Raw genomic sequence first — 6,741 nt, 5'->3', positions numbered from 1 at the left:
TAACTGTTCTATACATCAGTGTCTATATAAATAAGGGAAGAATTAACATAAGGGGATAGAGGGGGACTCTGAGGGCTGTGGACACGGGCAGATGTACCTTGAAGTCTCCTGAAAAGCAGCAACCACACAACTAAACTCGAGGCTGGTAGGAGGTACCTGGATCTGCACACGATAAACATGTACAAGAGAGGCATGAGTATACCACAACGGTACCCAATAAGTGCCAAGCCTAACCTCGGTCGAGAAGTGACGAGGTCAGGTCAGGGCCCTAATGGTATAAATATATAAAGTAAGACAGAACAGAATATCGCAATAAAATAAAGACAGAAATTCAACCGAAAAGAAACTCGGAAAGATAACGGTACAGTACACAGAGATAATAACAGGGGATCTCCAGAGATACCATCTTGTAGTCCCAAACGTAAATTGCAGGGGATCTCCCGGAATACCATTCCATAATCCCAAAGTAAATATGCAAGACATGGGGATTTCCAAGGAATACCGTTCTGTAGTCCCAAAGTAAATATGCAAGGAGATCTCCTGGAATACCGTTCCATAGTCCCAAAAGTAAATATACAATTCAAACAATAAAAACAACAGCTACAACACAAAATCATACAATTTATACTAAGTACAAGTCAAGGAAGAAGCAGGGAATTCACTAAGCATGTTGCACAGAGTTCAGATAAGCAATTAAGACACGTAGACATGTTGTTCTAAACTAAATAGGATAATTACATATGCTAGTGTAGCTCAATTAAAGTGAAACAGGTTATTACTTAATGAAAACGGAGTTTTACAACAAATAGCCCGTATACGCACTCGTCACTTCACGTACGTGGCGCTCACATATCAAAACAGTACCAAATCCGAAGGGGAGTTCCCCCACACAAGATTAGGCAAGTCACTTACCTCGAACCAAGCTCAAATCAATCAGTAACAATGCTCTTTCCACGAATATCCGACTCCAAATGGCCCAAATCTAGCCAAAATCAATTTCATATCATAAGTATATATTCAAGAATAAATCTAGCTAATGAAATCAAAGCTAAAGTAAGAAATTGGAAAATCTCCCTAAATGTCTCCCCAGACTCACGTCTCAGAATAGGATAAAAGTCACAAAATACGAATACTCATTCACTCATGAGTCTAACCATACAAGGATTACTCGAATTCGACCTCAAATCACCTTCCAAAACTCGAAATTTTAGTCTATGAAGTTTGTACCATTTTCTCCCAAATTTCCAACTCAAATACCTAATTAGAAGATGAAAATAGCAATAGATTCATGAAATATAGTCCAATGCGAGTTAGAATCACTTACCCCAACAATGTTCTCGAAGAAACCTCGAAACATCGTCTTACACCGAGCTCTCAAAGTCCCAAAATCGAAATGGGAACCAAACCCTCGAATTTCTCTTTTCTACCCAGTTATTCCGCATCTGCGGACCTGCCACCGCACCTGCGGAATTCTCATCGCAAGTGCAGATTCCACTTAAAACTCAGTGTCCGCTTCTGCTATCAAGGGGTCGCACCTGTGTGTGCGTGCCTGCGGACCCATGTCCACTTTTGCGGTCTTCTTCAGCTCTTGCGGATGGTTGAGCACTTATGTGGGCATCGCAGATGCGGTACCTCCTTCGTACATGCGACCCTAGGAGCCTTCTCTCCTTTCTGCTTCTGTGCTTGCCTCTCCGCACTTGCGACCCCGCACTTGCGGTCTCCCCACTGCATGCACAAAAACACAAGAATTCAGATAGCTTCAGCAATTGCATAAGTCCAAAACTCAATCCGTTAAGCATTCGGAACACACCCGAGACCCCCTGTCACGACCCAAACTTCACTCCGTGAACCGTCATGATGGCACCTAGTCTCTATAACTAGGTAAGCCTAACATTTGCAGAATAATAAAATGATAACATAATTTTAACAACTAACTGTAACAAAACAACATAACTGAATACCATGCCGCTTGGCATGTATAATAACCAATTACTCAGAAATACACAATATGCCCAAAACCCGAAACATCATGAGTTATAAACTACAGAAGAAAATAGTATCTCTATACTCCAGAGTCTAACAAAAGGAAATACAGAAAGTGTTTGACATGGGAAAGAGTAGAAAGGGACTTTGAGGTCTACGGACGCGGCAGATGTACCTTGAAGTCTCTACAACTGGCTCGCCTCACTGATAATGTGGCCGATAAGCGGTACCTGGATCTGCACACGAAAAACATGTGCAGGGAAGGGCATGAGTACATCACAATGGTACTTAGATAGTGCTAAGCCTAACCTCGGTCGAGTAGTCACGAGATCAGGTCGGGGCCCTTCTAGTATATATATAATAAAATAAGACAGAATGAAATATCGCAGTAAAGAAAAATACTAAAATTTAACAAGAATGAAATCACAGAAAAACAACAGCTTAGTATAATGAGATAACAATAGGGGATCTCCCAGAATGTCGTCCCGTAGTCCCATATGTGAATGTGTATGGAGGATCTACATGAATACTGTTCCGTAGTCCCAAAGTAAATATGTAGAACAGGGGAATCTACCGGAATATCGTTTCGTAGTCCCAAGGTAAACATGCAGAATAGGGGGATCTACCGGAATACCATTCCGTAGTCCAAAAATAAATATGCAGAACAAGGGGATCTATCGGAATACCGTTCCGTAATCCCAAAGTAAATATGCAGAACATGGGGATCTATTGGAATATCGTTCCATAGTCCCAAAGTAAATATGAAGCTCAAGCAACGGAAATAACATTTACAGCAAGAAAACCTACAATTTTGACTAAGTACCAGTCAAGGAAAAAACAGAAATTTCACTAATGCACAGAGTTCAAATAAGCAATTAAGGCAAGTAAATAGGCTATTGTAAGCTAACAAGATGCTACACATGCTGATATAACTCAAATAAAAAGAAGAACAGGTTATTACTTAGTGAAAATCGGGTATTTACAATAACTAGCCCATGTACGTACTCGTCACCTCACGTACACAGTGCTCACATATTAAAACAGTACCAAATCCTAAGGGGAGTTTCCCCCACACAAGGTTAGGCAAGCCACTTACCTCGAACCAAGCTCAATCAATCAGTCACAATGCCTTTCACACGAATATCCGGCTCCGAGTGGCCCAAATCTAGCCAAATCAATTACATAACGTAAATATAGCTACAAGAAACTAATCTAGCTAATGATATCAAAGCTAAAGCAAGAAATTAGAAAAACACCCAAAAAGCCTCCTCGAGCCCACATCTCGAAATTGGGTAAAAGTCACAAAATATGAACACTCATTCACTCACGAGTCCAACCATACCAAAATTAGCCAATTCGGATCACAACTCGACCTTCAAATCCTCAATTTGTGGTTTATGAAGTTTCTACAATTTTTCCGAAATTTCCATCTCAAAGTACTAATTAAATGATCATATTAGTGATATATTCATGTATATTAACCAAATCCGAGTTAGAATCACTTACCCCGATGAATTTCTTGAAAAACCCACGAAAATTCGTCTCAAACCAAGCTCCCAAGGTCCAAAAATGAAATAATAACCTAAGCCTCGGTTATATAGTACATTCTATGAACTCACCATGTGCGGTCCACACAATTCCAAGTGCGGCCGCACATCCCAGCTCTTGCGGTCACACAAAAATTGTGTGGCCGCACTCTCTTGGTGACTGTACTGCCAGGCTTTAGTATTTTGGCCATAACTTTCTCTACAGATGTCCAAATGATGACTTCTTTACCTTTCTAGAAACTAGACACGAAGTTACAACGTTTGCTTTTGAATCATCTCAAAATTCCTTGTATATCAAAAGATATAAGCTTCCAAAGTCGGAACAACAAATCTGAGAGTTCCTGAGTGCGGCCGCACACAAAATTGTGTGGCCGGCGCACTCCTCTGCGGCCTGAAGTGCGGCCGCAACAAAATTGTGCGATCCGCACAATTCCCTTGAGGTCCGCAATTCCCTTTTGCCTCAGCACTCCCAAAATGTGCGGTTCGCACTTCCAAAGACCCCCAGAACAACATTAGAGTGCCAAAAAGCCCGTACTCGCTCAAAACTCACCCGAGCCATTCGGGACCTCAACCAAAGATACCATCAAGTCCTAAAACATCATACGAACATGGTCGAACCCTCTAATCACATCAAATAACAACAAAACATGAATCGAACACCAATTCAAGCTTAATGAACTTGAATCTTCAAACTTCTACAACCGATGCCGAAACCTATCAAATCACGTCCGATTGACCCCAAATTTTGCACACAAGTCATAATCAACATTACGGATCTACTCTAACTTCCAGAACTAGATTCCAACTCGATATCAAAAAGTCCACTTCCGGTCAAAATCTCCAAAATTTTGACTTTCTCCATTCCAAGCCTAAATTAGCTGTAGACCTCCAATTCATAGTCTGGACACGCCCTTAAGTTCAAGATCACCCAACGGAGCTAATGGAACCAACGAAACTCCATTCCGGAGTCGTCTTCACATAGTTCTGACTACGGTCAAAATCTTAAGACTTAAGCTTTCGTTTTGGGACTAAGTGTCCCAAAATACTCCGAAACCAAAAACAAAACCTCCCGGCAAGATACATAAGCCTAAAACGATACGGGGGAAGCAGTCAATAGGGGATCAGGGTTATTACTCTCAAAATGAACAGTCAGGTCGTTATACTTCGGGACCTCAACCAAACATACCAACAAGTCCTAAATCACAATATGAACTCAGTCAAGCCCTCAAACCACATCAAACAACAGCTAAAATCACGAATGATCCTCCAATTCAAACTTAATGAACTTGAAACTTCAATTTCTATAACCGATGCTGAAACCGATCAAACCACATCCAAGTGACCCCAAACTTTGCACACAAGTCATATTCAATATTATGGACCTACTCCAACTTTCGGAATCAGATTTTGACCCAGATATCAAGAGGTCTACCACCGGTCCAAATCTCCAAAAGTTTGACTTTCGTCATTTCAAGCCTAAATAAGCTACAGACCTCCAAAACACAATCTGAACACGTCCCTAAGTCCAAAATCACCCAACAAAGCTAAAGGAATTGATGGAACTCCCTTCTAGAGTCGTCTTTACACAGTTCTGACTACGGTTCAAATCCTAGGACTTAAGCTTTCGTTTAGGGACTAAGTGTCTCAAAGCACTCCAAAAACTAAAACAACCTCCCGGCAAGTCACATACGCTGAAACATATACGAATGAAGCAGAAGATAGGGGATTGGGGTTATAACTCTCAAAATGACCGATCGGATCATTATAGTAGCACTTCTTTTGTAGAAGCTCGAGTCATGCACCAATCTTAACTTGTAACCTGCGCACAATCAAAGAACACCAACCGTAAAAGAGGAAAATAAAATAAAAAGAAAAACTTCCTGTATTAGCACTACAAACTATTTCAGACACTATTACTTGCCAATCCCCGACAACGACGCCAAAATTTGACGAGAGCAAAACACACACTTAGATTATGCTCGCTAATCAAATATAGTATAATATAATATCGTATCTACAGGGATTAGATTTAAATAGTATTCTCATAGTTTCTAAATTTATTACTATCCAGAAGGATCAACAATTGAGATTTATATGATTAATAACTAATATTTAACTAAGAATCTAAAGCTATTGACTAGTGACAAATCGAGACAAGGAATAAGCAAATAAAGTTATCAGTGGGAGAAGATAGGGTTTTGATAGGATATGTGCAAGATAATTGTTCTAGGTCTAACTCTAGATAATTCACTTCTAATGTTCAAATGAGTCTCTCGAATTTATTCAATTATTAGTTCAAACAACAATAACAACATACATAATATTATTCCATATTGTGAGATCTAGGGAGGGTAGTGTGTAAGCAGACCTTACCTCTACCTTGTGAGGATAGAGAGGTTGTTTCCAATAGACCCTCGGCTCAGGAAAGCATAAGCACCACATTAATGAAAATATATACAAGAAGGGACGGTACCAAAAAATCATATAAAATCAGAATAAAAACAACAAGATAGTAAGGCGATCACCAATGAAACAAAACAACAGTAGTCAATTATTAGTTCAAACGTTCAGCAAAAACTCCTCTCTCGATTAAGTCTTAACCTTATGAGATGAACCAAATTAAGCACTATGAAGATATGCAAGAATGCATAATGGATTGGTCTTTAGGAAAACCTCTTTCGATTATTCTCCTAACTAGGTTTAATCAATGATTCAGCTAGCCTCTTTCGATTACTTAGGAGAATCTATGAACTTGACCAACAATATAATGCAAAGATATCATAAGTTATGCCTCTCTCGATTATATGAACTAGTGAATATAGATGCAACAATTAAATTATCCAAAACGATTCAATATATAAAACTAGAGTTATAATCCACAAACAATTATCAATACACCAAATCCATCAAACTCTAAGGTGAAATACTCCATAGACAAGGAAAAATTCATCACAAATATAATTAAAAGTATAGGAAAACATAAATTCAATCCAAACTCGAGTCTTGATTGAGGAAGGAATGATGAATTCCTTATGCTTGTGTTCTTCCAACTTCTCCTTAGCCTCCTTAGGTCGAAAGTATGTCAAAAGTCTTGAAAATAATATTTTTTCATGTATTTATACCAAGTAGGGTCGGGCCGGGACGAAACCACCCTTTCCTAGCCAAAATAGGAAAATAGCTTTGGGAAAAATACACAGGTGCACCGCATGGG

The sequence above is a fragment of the Nicotiana tabacum genome, chromosome 10 (genome assembly GCF_000715075.1).
Source record: "Nicotiana tabacum cultivar K326 chromosome 10, ASM71507v2, whole genome shotgun sequence".
In the NCBI taxonomy this organism is placed as follows: domain Eukaryota; kingdom Viridiplantae; phylum Streptophyta; class Magnoliopsida; order Solanales; family Solanaceae; genus Nicotiana; species Nicotiana tabacum.
Note: the sequence above shows the minus strand (reverse complement) of the source record.